This window comes from Corvus moneduloides, chromosome W (assembly GCF_009650955.1).
Source record: "Corvus moneduloides isolate bCorMon1 chromosome W, bCorMon1.pri, whole genome shotgun sequence".
NCBI lineage: Eukaryota > Metazoa > Chordata > Aves > Passeriformes > Corvidae > Corvus > Corvus moneduloides.
Window position 1 is genome coordinate 2902466 of NC_045510.1, and position 16133 is coordinate 2918598.

Below are 16133 nucleotides of genomic sequence, written 5' to 3' on the forward strand. Positions count from 1 at the left end.
TTTTTCCTTCCCCCTCTCAGGCTCAGTTTAGAGGCATAGAAAGGCACAAAGTTAACTTCTGGGCATAGGGCAGCAACATGGGATACACATCATAAAGTCACCCCAAGACAAACATTTACTTTACTGAGACTGCAAAGGCCAGTTTAGGGATTCAGAACAATGAATGCTTACTCAAAAGTTTCCCACAAATGACACATGCAAATCTTACTCGGGTGTCTTGATATTTCACAGCCTGGTTTTTGGTAGTGGGCGGGCCACAGAGGTGGCTTCTGTGAGAAGCTGCTAGAAGCTTCCACCATGTCCCTGATGGCTCGGAAGATGGACGTGCTTCTGGCCAAGCCCGGGCCAATTAGAAATTACGGTAACGCCTCTCTGATAACATATTTAAGAAGAAAATCAAAACAAAGGTTGTGGCGCAACTGTAATTTTCCACCCAGAAAAGTGTGGGGTGAGAATATGTGAGAGGAGAACAACAGGCAGACACCAAGGTCAGTGAAGAAGGAGGGGGAGCAGGTGCTCCAGGTGCCGGAGCCGAGATTCCTCTGCAGGCCATGGTGAGGACCATGGTGAAACAGGCTGTCCCCCTGCAGCCCATGGAGGTCCACAGGGGATGCAGAAATCCATCCGCAGCCTGTGGAGGAGGAGCCCATGCTGGAGCAGGTGGATGCCTAGAGGAGGCTGTGATCCGGTGGGAGACCCATGGAGACAGGGGGCCTGCTCCCAGGCTGAAGCAGCCTGTCCTTGAAGGATTGTATCCTGTGGAAGTGACCCGCGCTGCAGCAGTTTGAGGACTGTTGCCCATGAGAGGGAGTCATGTTGCAGCAGGTTGCAGGGAGCTGCTGCTCATGACATGGAGCCAAATCCGAGAAGTTCACAGAGAACTGTCTCCTGTGGGAGGGACCCTACGGTGCAGCAGGGGGAGGACTCCTCTGTGATACATGAAGGAACGAGACCCACCAACAGCAGAGATGCAGGTGAATCTAAGGTTTATTCAGAAGCATCAGTATATATATCCTTACTTCTAAGAGCTTTTTTGGTTACAGTTTACAGTCGTGATCACAGTCCTACAATAAATCTGTCTTCTTAACATTTTCTATTGTTCTCTCCAAGGCTATGGTAAAGGAGCGTGAAGAGCGTGAGTAAAGCATGTGTGTCTTATGTCGACATAGAAGTAGAAACTCATTCATTCAGTTCTATCTCAGGTGCATGCTGTGTCAGAGAGACCTTCTGCTGGTACTGCTGGTGCTCCAGCTGTCGTTCTCTGTTTAACTCTTTCCTTATACCAGCACCTGTTAACCTAACAACTCCTCTTTTTTTTATTTTTTGGAGTCATGGACAAAGCAAGTGCAACCATAGCTTGTTTTTGTGTGCCTTTAACGACTGATTATGTTGAAAAGGACAAGACAGAAAATTAAAAAAGATATCACTGCTAGACAACCTAATCCAATAAAAACCCAAACTCGTAAATTTATTCCTGAAAACCAATTTTTTGGATTTAGCCAAGTAAGATCATTTTTTAAGTCTGTCAGTACCTTTTGCTCCTCTAGAGTTTGCAAATCTCTAAGTTGATCTTTTAACTGAGTGTGAAGTGAGTGGATAACTTGTCTTAGGGCTTTATCAAAGGCTCCTTGGAGGTGGTTTTTGATTGTTTCTCAATTTTGTTCCGTTTTATTCCATGGAAGAGGAGTGACACATAGAGTTATGTATGTGTGCCGGTTTGGACAAATTTGGAGGAAAAATATCTTCTGATAGAAGGCAGGTTATAACCACCTTCCCCCACCAGGTTTGGGAAAAAAAGAAATTTTCCTCGGAGAAAAGTGAAAGAGATAAAAACTATTTATTTAACAAACACACAGGAAAAGGATAATAATGCTAAATAATAAAACCTCTTGCTGTGGAAAGAAACCTGGGAAAATTTCAGAGTCCTTCCGTAGTCTCTCTCCCCCTCCTTGGAGCTGGGTCGTGGTGGCCCCACCCCCGGGCCTCAGTAGAGAACTCTCCCGATGTGTTCTGATGTTGAAACAGTCCAAAAAAGAAGGGAAAAAACCAAAGTCCCAGGAAAAACAAAGTTCAACTCTCCATCCCTCTCCAGAGAAAAAGGCACAAAAGCTGGCTGAAAAGCAAGCAGGGTGATTCCTCCCCTCTTGCTGCTGTTAGAAGCAAAGGAGTCTGTATGTGTGTCCTTGAACAACTGCTTTGAGAAGTTTGCTCGTTTTTTTTTCCTCTCCCCCCTCTCAGGCTCAGTGTAAAGCCACAGAAAGGCACAAAGTTAATTTTCTGGGCATAGAGCAGCGATAGGGGATACACATCATAAAGTCACCCCAAGACACCAGTATACCGTAGTTTGATATCCATTGGCAACATCAACCTTCCATTCCCAGGAAGGCCTGCATCTCCCTTAGGTTATGGGGTTCTGGAAGTAGACAGATGGCTTCCTTCTGTTCTCTGCTGAGTTGTCCATGTCCATGGAAAATTTCCAGGCCCAGGTATACTACTGTTTCCCTGGCAACCTGTGCCTTCTCTTTCGAGACCCAATACCCACTTTGGCCTAAAAAGTTCAACAGACTTACAGTAAACTGGATGTAGTCATCTCGTGTCTTGGCTGCTATCAAGATATCATCAACATACTGGAGTGCCGCGGTGCCCACCGGGTGGCTAGCTCGTGGGCTGGGCACCAGGCAATAGCCTTGCCTGCCACAGTAGCATAGGACGGGCGCCAAGGGAGAGCAGGAGGCTAAGCAAGGTCCAGGCAAGGCTCCCTTTAGCCACCGATGAAAAAGGCGCAAGGAGAGACGAAGCAATGAGGGACTCTTCTCGGGGGGACAGGAACGGGTTTATTTGAGCCTGGGAGAGAGGGGACGAGAAGAGCCAAGAAAACGTCCCTGGCAGGGGATTTTCTACCCCACTGCTCAGGGCGGAGCAATCATAGAACATCCAATAACAGAACAGACAAGGGGTGTTACATAGTCGGGGATGCATACAACTTAACCAATGGGGAGAGAGGTAGGCGGAGAGGGTGAGCACGGGCCAATGACAGAGTGATGTGGTGACCAAGGGAGGGGAGAGCGGTGGTCATTGCAGATGTGCAGGGTGTCACGTATTTCCTGCCATGGCTAATAAACTTTCTTGCCAGACAGCCTGAGGGTGTCTATGTTGTGGCGGGCAGCTGTTGGAATTGTAAAAGGAGGAAAGGCCCGGTGGCTCGGGCAGGGGGAGAAAATTGCAGTCCAAAACCAATGTGGTTGATAAGAGCAAACTCCGTTTATTAGCAAACCAGAGGCACTTATATAGTATACCAGCTTGTTAACTCTTAAGTGGCTTAAAACTTATCAAAGCGAATTTCTACTTCTACATAATTGGACTTACATTGGCAAGCTTCTACAGTTATGTTATGATTAAAAGAATTCAGAGTTCACCTCTTCCCTCCAGGTCTTATCTACACAGCTGTAAATCTTCAAAACTCCCTCTTTGTTCCCAGCCCTGTTTTTTTCACATAGGGATTTTCTCACGGAGAGTTTTCCTCGCACAGGCCTTTTGCCTGCAGGCTCTTGCTACAGTTCTTTTATTGATCCCATAATTCTATCAATGATCCATGCCCCTGATCCTCTACCCAAATGCCAACAATTTCCCCCTTTTTCTTTTTGTACAAGCAATACTTGATTGGCTACAGATGTAGTGACTTTGTATATTATCTTTTGCAAGCATTGGAAGGTAAGGTGAACACACTCTTATTAATAATATTACTAGTCCTACAGTAATCAAATGCTACACAAATAAAACTAGCCATGATTTTTAAAATAACTTTAACCATCCCTCTAAGCCGAGACCATCTTCTTTTTTCTGCAATTGTGTAGTTAATTGATGTAACTCACTTATCTGCTTGTAAATTAGGAAAAAGTGGTTAGAATGATTTATACAGCACATACCTTGGAACCTTTCACAGCTATGGCTGTGAGCTAATAGTAGAAAATCAATGGCTACTTAATTTTATAATATTATATGTCTAACACTAGTAACATTTACACTTAACTCATTAAGCATTTGCAAAGTCATATTAAACTTATCCCTCTCCCAGCAAGCAAGTTTATGCAAAGTAGTGTAAGCCCTGGCTGCTAAAGTACCAGGTAAAAACATAAATGCTAACTAAATTAACTGCTTTCACTTGATCTAAATGGGCAGACAGCTGATTGAAAATGCCTGCTAATGCTCTGGTCTCCAGACAGTCAAAAAACAATTTTTCACTTTACTTCTGTGTTTGGTGTTATACCCAAAAATGTATGTAATATACCCAAAAATTTATGCAATTCTTCTTCTTAGTTTTGTCTTTGGAGAAAGTTCCCCGACACCCACCACAAGTCACTAGCAACCACCCAGGGCAGCTGTTACATTCGCCCCAGAGTCTCACTATTTCTCTTGCTACGGAGAGTGGTGGATCTGGCAAGTCCTCAGCTCCTTCACTCAGCCACGTCTGCAGCCTCTCTCAAGGCTCCTCGGGACAGGTCTCAGAGTCCCAGATGTTGAAGTAGTGGCGTCACTTTCTTCAGGAGCTGATGCTGACTGTGCCTTCTCGTTTCGGGGTCCTGTAGCATGGCACCACTTTGCTGGGCACAGCTCTGGTCAGTGATGCAGCGATGACTTGTCCCTGTTGTTGCAGGACATTCTGCAGCATTGCAGTCCACGTTCGTTCTCAGAGCAGGAACTGTGAAGGGGTTAACAACAACTGTGCGATGTTGATGCAATCATTTAGACACAGGACATCTGCTGTAAAGATAGACTGCAAAATGCTTTGTGTAGATAAGTCAGCAAGCTTTTTGATTACTTTTTGCATCATTTGTTAGTACTTCTCCTTCTTTTGGGGCTGCTTCCGGGCTGCCCCGGCCGGCTTTGGCTTTGCAGGAGACGAAACCGCAGAAGCCGCACTGCTGCCGGACGTCCCGCTGTTCGGCGGGGGGGGTTACTCTCTGCCACTTTTGGCCGGGTTTTAGGACCTCTCTGTTGCTCTGCCGCTTTCGGCAGGACGCCAGGACTGCCTGTGTCTCCTTGGCCCGCCTTCGCCCCGCTCCCTGGGTCGGGTGTCTCTGCTTCCACGTTTGCGGCCATTCCTCTCTCAGACGTCGGAGAGGTAACATCCGGCTCTGCCGAGTTTAGCAGCTCCCGCAGTAAGCGGATGGGTGCTGCTGTGTTTTTAACCGATTTTCTCGCGGCCATCCCGAAGGACCGTGCTACCCCAGACTCGGCTCCGGTCTCTGCCCGCCGCTCCGTAAGACCCGCGTCTGTTTCTTTCCCGGAGCTGCTACAGCCAGCGCTGCCACTCTCTAAAGTCTCTATGGCAGCTGCGGCCACTGTCTGTTCTGTTTTTATTTCTGCGAGAGTGCTAGTTACTGCTCTCCAGGTGAATTTGAGAGCTTTTGTTTCTTTAGCTTTCTTTTTAAACGATCTTGGATCAGCTAGTTCCTTATAAAGGTTTACTTCTTTAAGCCCCCGCTTTTCTAAAAAGCATAAACCAAGGGCCACCTCTGTTTCCATAACTGCGTCCAACCGCACTGCGTCCCACCGCAATAACTGTGTCTAACCGCAAACTCCACGTCTTACCGCTGTCCCTGCTGTCAGGGTCATGCAGCCTTCAGGTTTAGCCCTTGTCAGCCAATTCAGCGGACCCCTGATGTCAGGTCAGCCCAGGCACGGATCAGACACTGGCCTGCAGGTGATGATCTTTTGCCCCCCAAGTGCTGCTATATCGGGGCCACGTCGGCTCCCACCGAAGTAAAAAAAAACGAAGTGCCAGTCCCACTCCGAGTTCCGAGTTCGGGCGCCAAATGTTGGAATTGTAAAAGGAGGAAAGGCCCGGTGGCTCCGGCAGGGGGGAGAAAATTGCAGTCCAAAACCAATGTGGTTGATAAGAGCAAACTCCGTTTATTAGCAAACCAGAGGCACTTATATAGTATACCAGCTTATTAACTCTTAAGTGGCTTAAAACTTATCAAAGCGAATTTCTACTTCTACATAATTGGACTTACATTGGCAAGCTTCTACAGTTATGTTATGATTAAAAGAATTCAGAGTTCAGCCTCCCCTCTCTGGGTCTTATCTACACAGCTGTAAATCTTCAAAACTCCCTCTTTATTCCCAGCCCTGTTTTTTTCACATAGGGATTTTCTCATGGAGAGTTTTCCTCGCACAGGCCTTTTGCCTGCAGGCTCTTGCTACAGTTCTTTTATTGATCCCATAATTCTATCAATGATCCATGCCCCTGATCCTCTAACCAAATGCCAACAGGCAGCTATCTTAGGGTTCCTGGGCCTCATGAGAATTAAACCACTGGACCTGACACTGAACCATGCCATAAATCAAATCCCTCCTGATGGGAGAGAATTTTCTAAAAGTCCTTCAAAGGAGTTTCAAAGACAAACCGAGACTTTTCCTTGAGTTTCAATGCTGCCAGATAGTTGTTTATTAAGTCTTATCAGAGGAACAGAGCCACTAGCATGACCCAGGTACAGCATAGAAGACAGAAAAGCAGGAGTGAGCTCTATTATCAAGATTTACACAGCTTTTAAAGATATTTTAACCAATATTTACTAAAAACGTACATTATTTTCACTTTCCTTCCAATTATTCAGTAACACGACTAGGAACTGCGGAATTCTCTATCCAATCATTCCAAACTACTTTTACTGCAGAACATGGAGTAGTAGAAGGAGAAGAAGGTTTAGAGAACAACAATCCTCCATTTTGATATTTTTTACTCTTATCTATTTACTACAAAGAGAAGCCCAAAACCTCTAAATTTTTTACCCAGTGACAATCTTACACAGTAGTCTATCACCTAATTCACAGCACCGTATTTTCTAGTTCTTGTCTGATGGTTGGTAATTTTTTCCAAGGTTGGCAGCTAAAACAGTGTTGTTCAGGGGGGTAAAAACCCTTAAAAACAGGCAGAGAAATATTCTTGGCACTCTGGGTTCCTATAGGACCTTTTGTCCAACAGGGCCCAGGATACCCTGGCAAGAGCCATGGCTCACCGCAACACTGGAGAACAGCTCCTCCTGGTTCTTGTTTCCTCCAGTCCTCAAGCTCCTTTGCCAGCTGGTTTCCAAATACGGTCAGGCTGTTTTTGAATCCTTGTGGTAAAACTGTCCAGGTGAGCTGAGTCTTTCTCCCTGTTTCAGGATTCTCCCACTCAAAAGCAAAGAGTTCTTGGCTATTCTTATGCACAGGAATGCAGAAAAAGGCATCCTTGAGATCTAAAACAGTGAACCACCCTAATTCATTTGTTAGTGTTGTCAAAAGTGTGTAAGGATTCGCTACGCCTGGGTGTATGTCTTCTGTTATCTTGTTAATCTCCCTCAAATCCTGTACCAACCTGTAGCTTTTACCATCAGCTTTCTTTACTGGCAAGATTGGTGTGTTGTACCTGGATTCACATTCCACTAACAACCCAAATTTGAGAAACTTTTCAATCACAGGTACTAATCCCTTGCGAGCTTCTAATTTCAGAGGATATTGTCTTTGCCTTACTGGTGTAGCCCTTGCTTTGAGTGTGATACTCACAGGTTCAGCTTTTTTGGATCTCCCAGGAGAATCATTGGCCCACACTATTTGAATGACAGCCTCTTCAACTTCTTTGGGAATTTTTCCATGGCATTCCTGTACAAGTATAGCAGCTGCTTTGATAATTTTAGATTCTGGGATTATAACTTTCACTCCCCCTTCCTTGGAAAACTTAATTTCTGCTTCCAATTTTCCCAGTAAATCTCTGCCCAATAATGGCATTGGGGAATTTGGCATATACAGGAACTGGTGAGTGACCCAGTGTTTTCCCAATTTAAATGTTAAAGGTTGGAAAAAAGGCCTTGTTTCACTTACCCCTGTAGCTCCAATCATATCCACAGTGTCTTGACTCAGTTTACCTTTTAAAGTATTTAACACAGAATATGTTGCCCCTGTATCAACCAGAAACTCAACATCATCATTCCCCAGCTTAGCTACAACCGAAGGCTCTGCTGGGGAAGTTGCCTTTGGTCCCCGTTGGTCCGTATTTACAGTTAGTTCCAGAACTGGGGGCTTCTTTTCTGCTTGTGATGGATGCTCATATTTCCAGTGCCCCTGCTTCTTTTAAATTGCGCACTGGTCCTCAGCTAGGGGAAAAGGGGGACCCCTTTTTGATGTGTCAGATGACTTTCCCGTATCATACTTCTTATAGTGGGGTTTATTAGGCTTATCTTTGTGTGCTAAGTCTCTGTTCTGGTAGAATGTCATGGGTTAGCAAAGCATAGTCTCGCAAGTGATGTTCTTGCAAAGGGGTTCTTACAGCTCCTCTATGAGCTGGCTAGTTTGAATATGGACAATTTTTTAAGCCACTTAAAATTTTGACCGCCTATGTGGCCCACATTTAAGAATAGACAAACCCCGGGCAGAGCTCTCTCTTATTTCCTGCGCTAGGACAGGTGGCTGCGGGCACAGTGCGGGGGCCAGCGGGCCCGGCCCAGGCCCAACTCGGGCCAGGCCGGACTGGGACACAGCCATCCTGGAGCCAATGGGCTTTGTTCCACCCGCGGCCCACCCCCCTCCCCCCCCCCCCCCCCCCCCCCCCCCCCCAGCCCTGCTATGGGCAGACAGAGCGGCCCGGCTCCCCCTCTCCAGTGTGGCCAAGATTCAGCTGAAAGCTGCCCACCGCTGCCTGGCAAAGATCATGTGACCAACAGCAATAAGCGAAATTCCAGCTGCAAGGCCTGGGTGAGATTAAATGTTTTAGTGCTGTGGAAAGCTGAAAACCTGAGGGAGGAGAAAGAGGAGATGCTTAAAGCTGAAATTCTGTTGTAAAGCTATGATGTATCAGAGTACCCGTTGTAATTTCATGAAGGCATGGAGGGTGGAGCGTTCAGCTCGTACTTGTAAGCAAAAGCACCTGCGCTGAGATAGGCAGATGCTGAAGCAGCTGTAATTTGATAAGAAGTTTGAACAGGGAGAGATGGAAGTGATGAGGACTCTTGCTCCACATGGAAAGGGGAAGACCTCTGTTCCTAGAGATGCTCCCAGAGATAGTCCTAGAGATGAAGATGAGGAGGACCCTTTTCTCCCAGGGAAGGAGGAGGGCCTCTTTTCTTAGAGATGAAATGCTCCCAGAGATGAGTGAAGAGAACTTTTGTTTCTGAACAGCTCAACCTTAAAATTGTACTCCAGTAATTCAAGATTGGACCCTCGAAAGCAGTTGTGGGAAAAGCTGCAAGTTGGGGGAAGGGACTCACATGCGAGTAGAGTACCAACCCGGGCACCTGTCTCGTTGTGATAATGTTTTCATAGCATGGGCAAGAAGAGACTTCTCTTTCTATATGGACTGAACAAGGTTATTATGGAAGTGGTAAACTGACTGAACATCTCAAGGGTTGTCTTTTTACATTGTCACTGGGAGAAGGGAGAAAGGTGGGTGTCATAGGTTAGCAAGCATAGTCCCGGAAGGGACGTCCTTGCTAAGGGGTGCTTACAGTTTCCTCTGGGAACTGATAGAACCTATCAGCTGGCCAGTTTGAATATAGACAATTCTCTAAGCCACTTAAAGTTGTGATCACCTCTGTGATCCACATTTAAGAATAGGCAAACTCCCCCTCCAAGCTCTCTCTCATTTCCGGCGCTGGGACAGGTGGCTGCGGGCCCCGTGTGGGGGCCAGCGGGCCCGGCCAGGCCCTGCTTGGGCCAGGCCGGGCCCAGCCACAGCCATCCTGGGTCGATGGACCTGTTCCAGCCGTGGAACCCCCCCCACTGCCTTGCCGTGGGCAGCCGGAGCGGCTCGGCTCTCCCCCCTCTCCACTGCGATAAGAAAAATTCAACATTCCAGCTGCAAAGCTGCAAGGCCGAGGTGAGATTAACCCTTTTTATTGCTGTGAAGAGCTGAAAACCTGAAGGAAGAGAGAGAGGAGATGCTTAAAGCTGAAATTCTTTTGTGAAGCTATGATATATCAGAGTATCCTGTTGTAATTTCATGAAGATATGGGGGGTGGAGTGTTCAACTCGTAAGCAAAAGCACCTGCGCTGAGATAGGCAGATGCTGACGCAGCTGTAATTTCATGAGAAGTTTGGACAGGGAGAGATGAACCAGATGAGGACTTTTGCTCCAAACGGGAAAGGAGAAAACCTCAGTCCCTAGAGATGCTCCCAGAGATAGTCCTAAAGATGAAGATGATGAAGACCCTTTGCTCCCAGGGAAGGAGAAGGGCCTCTGATTTTGTTTCTGAACGGCTCAACCTTAAAATTGTACCCCAAAAAACTTCAAGAGTGGACCCTCGAAAGCAGTTGCGGGAAGAGCTGCAAGTCGGGGGAAAGGACTCACACGCAGGCAGAGAGACTCCTCTTCCTAAATGGACTGAACGATATTTGGAAGTGGGCGGCTGTCTCGTTGTGATAATGTTCTCATAGCATGAGCAAGAAGAGACTTCTCTTTCTAAATGGACTGAACAAGGTTATTATGGAAGTGGTAAACAGACTGAACATCTCAAGGGTTGTCTTTTTACATTGTCAGTGGGAGAAGGGAGGAAGGTGGGGGGAGGAGGAGAGTTCTGAAGGTGGTATAATTTTTTTTTCTTCTTTTAGGTCTGTTAATAAACTTCTTTATATTCTTTCAAGTTTGGTGCCTGTTTTGCATTTCTCCTAATTCTTATCTCACAGCAGATAAACAGTAATGAGTATTTTGGACCAAAGCACTACACTAAGTTGGTGTTTCTGCCTGGTTACAAACCGAACCCGTGACAGTGGGGGGAGGAGTAGTGTTCTGAAGGTGTGGTATGATTTTTTTTTTTCCTTTTTCCCTCTTTTAGGTCTGTTAATAAACTTCTTTATATTCTTTCAAGTTTGGTGCCTGCTGTGCATTTCTCCTAATTCTTATCTCACAGAAGGTAAACAGTAATGAGTATTTTGGACCAAACCACTACACTAAATTGGTGTTTCTCCCTGGTTACAAACCGAACCCGCTACATATACCTTCCAGGCCACATTCAACAATTTACTTATGTCTGGTGGCCCATCTGTCTTTTGCAGCTTTTTCTTTATGTCATGAGCTGATTGACCTATAAACAGGTAGGCCAGGTGTATCTGCTGCTCAGGTGAGTCAGAGTCTAGGGTAGTGTATTTTTCTGCAGCGTCTTTAAGCTTATTTAGAAACTCTGTGGGGGTCTCATTTGGATTTTGTTTGATCTCATAACCTAGCCCAATTCACTGCTTTAGGAACGGCACTTTTTAACCCAACCACCACTCATTTTTGGTATCACTTCAGCTTTTCCATCTGTTCTGAGACATTGGGATCCTAGCCAGGGTTTGCTAGGGGATAGATATCATTAACTGACCCTTGGCGACTCCCAGTGTCAATTTGAGTTCTTATAGCAGATATAGCAGCTTTGTTGACCATTTCTCTCTCTGTATTATCCAATAATTAATCTAGCATAACATTTAGATCACCCCAATATGGGTTTTGGGATTTTATGGCTATTTCCAAATGCATAGCTACTCTCTCTGGGTTGTCCCTGTACTTCTTAATTGATTTTTTCCACTACTGTAGTTCTCCGAGGGAGAACGGTGTCTTTATATAAATCACTCCTTGATTTCCCACAGCCTGTCCAGAGGTGCTTCTAATGAAAGTTCTTCCTCCCCCCCTTTATCTGCTTTGAACTTTGTGTGTTTAGCGACGGGACCAACTGCTTTCATAGCTTCTCGGGCTATCCTGCCCCTTCTTCTACCACCCTCCCCGTGGGAACCATCTGTATCAAAATCATCCCATTCGCTTTTAATTGAAATTGGTTCATTGGTTTTAAAACTTGTTCCAGGCAAATGTTGATCAGGAACTGTCTCGCTTTTTGCGGCAGTGGATGGGTAGGGAGGCAGGGGTTCAAGCAGCTTCTCCTGTCCCTAGCTCCGCAAGAGGCGCCTGAGTCGGGGCCATCCTGTCTGCCCTCAGCTTTAGCATTGGCCGTGCCGCAGGGTGGGGAGACCGACCGGCTCCTCCTGTCTCTGGCTCGGAAACTTGCAATTCGCTGCACTGGCAAAGGTACTTGGAACCGCCCGTGCCCATTTCTGCCTTCACTTCCGTGTTCAGGGAACTCGGGGAAAGGAGGCCAGCCCGCCCCTTCCCCTCCCCCTTCCCCATCTCTGCCTCTGGAAAAGTCAGGGGGCGGTGGCCAGTCTGCACCTTCTCCGCCTCTGGGGCGGTAAGGGGGCGCTGGCATACCCTCATCTTTCCCACCTCCGTGCCCGCCCTCTGCCCTTGACTAGGCTGGGGTGGGGGGAGGCCCCGCACTGCTCCTCTGGCTTGGAGCTGGCCGCTCCCTCCCTCCCTCGCCCCCACTCAGACGGCAGCGGAGGCGGCGGAGGCAGCAGTGGTGGCGGCGGCGGTGGCGGCGGAGCCACTGCCCCTCCACCCCCTGCCCCCACCCCCACCTGTGCGGGCGTCCCCGGCGGCGGCCGAGGCGGCCGAGGCGGTGGTGGCAGAGCCGCCGCTCCACCACCCCCCTGCCCCCACCCCCACTGGCTGCCCCATTCCTCTGTCCCCCATCCCCACCTGTGCAGGCTGCCCCGGTGGTTCAACGGCGGGGGGGGTGGAGAACCCCCCTTGCGCAAAGCTGGGGCCACCATATCTAGATCTGTCATATCGATTTCTCTGTCTGTATTAGCATGCGAGGTAGCTTGCTACGGCTTTTTCTTTCCCTTTCTCCTCCTCAAAGTCATTTCCATATTACTTATCTCTACTACATATGCTTCTTCCCTGTTCAGATACATAGTAAAAAGTTCTGCATATCTTAGATCATCAAACCTACGTAATTATCTCAGTTCTACCATCAGGTCAGTAATGATGTTATTTTCCAAACTCCCATAGCGAGGCCAATTTCTTTGACTTAACTTTAAAGTGGGCCAAACTCATGAGGACAGTCTGATCAATTCTCAAGTGTCCAAAGTAGTTTTTCGCCCTGTCAGCCATTTCCAGTGTTTTATTATCAACACTAATAGGCTGTTAGGAGGGATTTTTTCTTTTTTATCTGAAAAAACACCACCCATGATTGCTCACAGACAGAAAAACTCTGCCAGAGGGAAACTTTTAACTCTGAAATTCAGCCTGCAATCCGGCCTCGGAATTCCGACTTCCCGGGCAGTTTATCTAGCTTATTTCACAAACACTTCAAAACAGCACTTTAAAATAATAAAAAGCAACTAGTTTTAGCAAACAGTAAAGGCGCGGGCGAAAATCTGGTCTCAACAGGATTCGTTCGAACCTGTTGTATTACTGCAGCCCTAGGGTATATCACCGTGTCCCGCAGCCATAGGGAGGAGGAAGAGAGAAGATCCCGCAGGCAGGAGTTGTGCAGCAAGATTGATCTATTTAATTATTTTACAAACTCTTTTATAGACTTTTTCCTTCATAGTCTTATTGGACATGGATCAGCCACCCCTTGGGGGTGATTGGCTAAAATCCTAAAGCATCCATTGTCAAAATATTTTTCTACTATACTATAAACAAGACTTCTCAAGGTTGCAGGTGTTTGGTTGTTTACATAACTCTGCTACCTCTTCTGTGAGAGAGAAAAGTCTCTCACGGACTTAGAAAATAGCAAGAAAATCCTTGCTAGCAGCATTTTTGTATCCACATGTTGGAACCCAAAGTGCAGGGAGTGTTTCTCTGCCTGTTCTGAAAGACTCATCCCCCTGGAAAACACTGTTTTTAACCTTCATCCATGGAGAAAGCTGCCAAGGCCTTGGGATGAATTAGAATCTACAAGGGTGGGAGTTAGGTGGTAGTATAATATATAGTTTGTTACAGATTGAAAAATTTAGAGTTTTTAGGTTTATTAGTATAGTAAGTAGATGAAAGCAAGATGGAGGATCCTTGTAGTTTTTCAGGTTCCTTCCTTCTTCTTCACCTACTCCATTTTCTGCAGTGTTGGTAGTACAGAATGATTGGTTAGAAAATGCCGCAGTACGGGGCTACGTGAAAGGATAGTTAATTAGGCATTGGTAGAAAAGTAAAAATAATGTACGCTTTTAGTGACCATTGGTTAGTTTACCTTTAAAAAGCCTCGAGTTTTCCTGCATTTGCTTTTTGGTATTTGCACTGCTTCACGCTATGTTGCTGGCATGTAAATTACTGATAAGATATAATAAACAATGTGAAGACCAAGAAATTCCAAAAGACCCGTTCGTCTCTTATTCCTGGCAAGGACTTTCTCCCCCATCCGGGGAGGACGTGGGGGTCGAAAATCCTCACAGAACCCACAGCTTCCTGATGTCCCAACTAACTAACCAACCAACCAACTTCTTAAACATCTGAGCCACTCCTGCGGCTGTGTGGAGTGCAGCCTCTGGGCTCTTGTGGACTCCACAGAGGGCATCCCCTCCTTTCCAGTTTGCAGGGGAAAAGTTTAAGCTTTCCCCTTTTGTGGGCTTCTTTTCCCCCAACCTTTCCAACCCCCTCGGAGATCTCCTTCCCTTGTGCTAGCAGAATATCGGTAATATCGATCCCCTTTTCACTCACCTCCCTTTCTGTGCTTCTGCCTTTCTGTGCTGGGTCCTAAAGTCCTGGTCACAGTCCTGGATTGTAGGTCCGGCCCCTCTGTAATTTGCCCCCCCCCCCCCCAAGCTCTCTCTCTCGTTTTCGGTGCTGGGACAGGTGGCTGCGGGGCTGAGTGGGGGCCAGCGGGCCCGGCCCAGGCCCTGCTCGGGCCAGGCCGGGCCGGGCCACAGCTCCAGGATGACCCCCCCCAGCAGGGCTGTGGGCAGCCAGAGCGGCTCGGAACCAACCCCCCCCTCCACTTCGGCCAAGATTTCAGCAAAATCGGCACCACTGCCTGGCAGAGGTCAGGTGACCAACAGTGATAAGCCACACAGCTGCAAGAGCAAGGTGAGATTAACCCTTTTATTGCTGTGAAGAGCTGAAAACCTGAGGGAAGAGAAAGAGGAGATGCTTAAAGCTGAAATTCTGTTGTGAAGCTATGACATATCAGAGTATCCCGTTGTAATTTCATGAAGATATGGGGGGTGGAGTGTTCAACTCCCAAGCAAAAGCACCTGCGCTGAGATAGGCAGATGCTGACGCAGCTGTAATTTCATGAGAAGTTTGGATAGGGAGAGATGGAAGCAGATGAGGACTTTTGCTCCAAACGGGAAAGGAGAAACTTCAATTCCTAGAGATGTTCCCAGAGATAGTCCTGAAGATGAAGATGAGGAAGACCCTTTGCTCCCAGGGAAGGAGAAGGGCCTCTGATTTTGTTTCTGAACGGCTCAACCTTAAAATTGTACCCCAAAACCTTCAAGAGTGGACCCTCGAAAGCAGTTGTGGGAAAAGCTGCAAGTCGGGGGAAGGGACTCACATGCGAGCAGAGAGACTCCTCTTCCTAAATGGACTGAACAATATTTGGAAGTGGGCGGCTGTCTCGTTGTGATAATGTTTTCATAGCATGGGCAAGAAGAGACTTCTCTTTCTAAATGGACTGAACAAGGTTATTATGGAAGTGGTAAACTGACTGAACATCTCAAGGGTTGTCTTTTTATATTGTCAGTGGGAGAAAGGAGGAAGGTGGGGGGAGGAGGAGAGTTCTGAAGGTATGGTATAATTTTTTTTCTCCTCTTTTCGGTCTGTTAATAAACTTCTTTATATTCTTTCAAGTTTGGTGCCTGCTTTGCGTTTCTCCTAATTCTTATCACACAGAAGATAAACAGAAATGAGTATTTTGGACCAAACCACTACACTAAATTGGTGTTTCCACCCGGTTACAAACCGAACCTGCGACAGGGACCGAGTCCGGAGAGCTGGCCAGAGTAACGACACATACACCGATACGATTTGAGCATCGTTCTCCCTTTATTGTTCAACTATGAAAGCTTATATCTACGTTTTGCAAAGATTCACGCCCAGTCCCTTTCGACAGCCTCTAATCAGCGGGGGAACCGACCAGTGTATAACTTTGCCAAGGACTTTCAGGGCTGCCTGCAGCCAGGTGCTTTTCGGGCTTGCCTGCAGCCAGGGGCCAGTTCAGGGGCTTTTCCTCAGCAACCCTGGGTTGTCCAATCTTTCCAGGGGTATCATATGCCCCTGTTCCACAAGGAATCCCTCTACAGGTGGCGGGGGGGGGGGGGAGTTTGCCATTTTCTCTTACAAC

At 47.1% G+C, this 16133-nt stretch overlaps 1 long non-coding RNA gene across 1 annotated transcript; it reads left to right on the forward strand.

Moving 5' to 3' along the window:
* Window positions 1-1902: 1902 nt before the first annotated feature.
* LOC116437451 lies at window positions 1903-15846 on the forward strand. The gene is made up of 3 exons (XR_004237306.1): window positions 1903-1930; window positions 13517-13523; window positions 15767-15846. It is a non-coding gene; the product is annotated as an uncharacterized LOC116437451 (long non-coding RNA).
* Window positions 15847-16133: the final 287 nt, after the last annotated feature.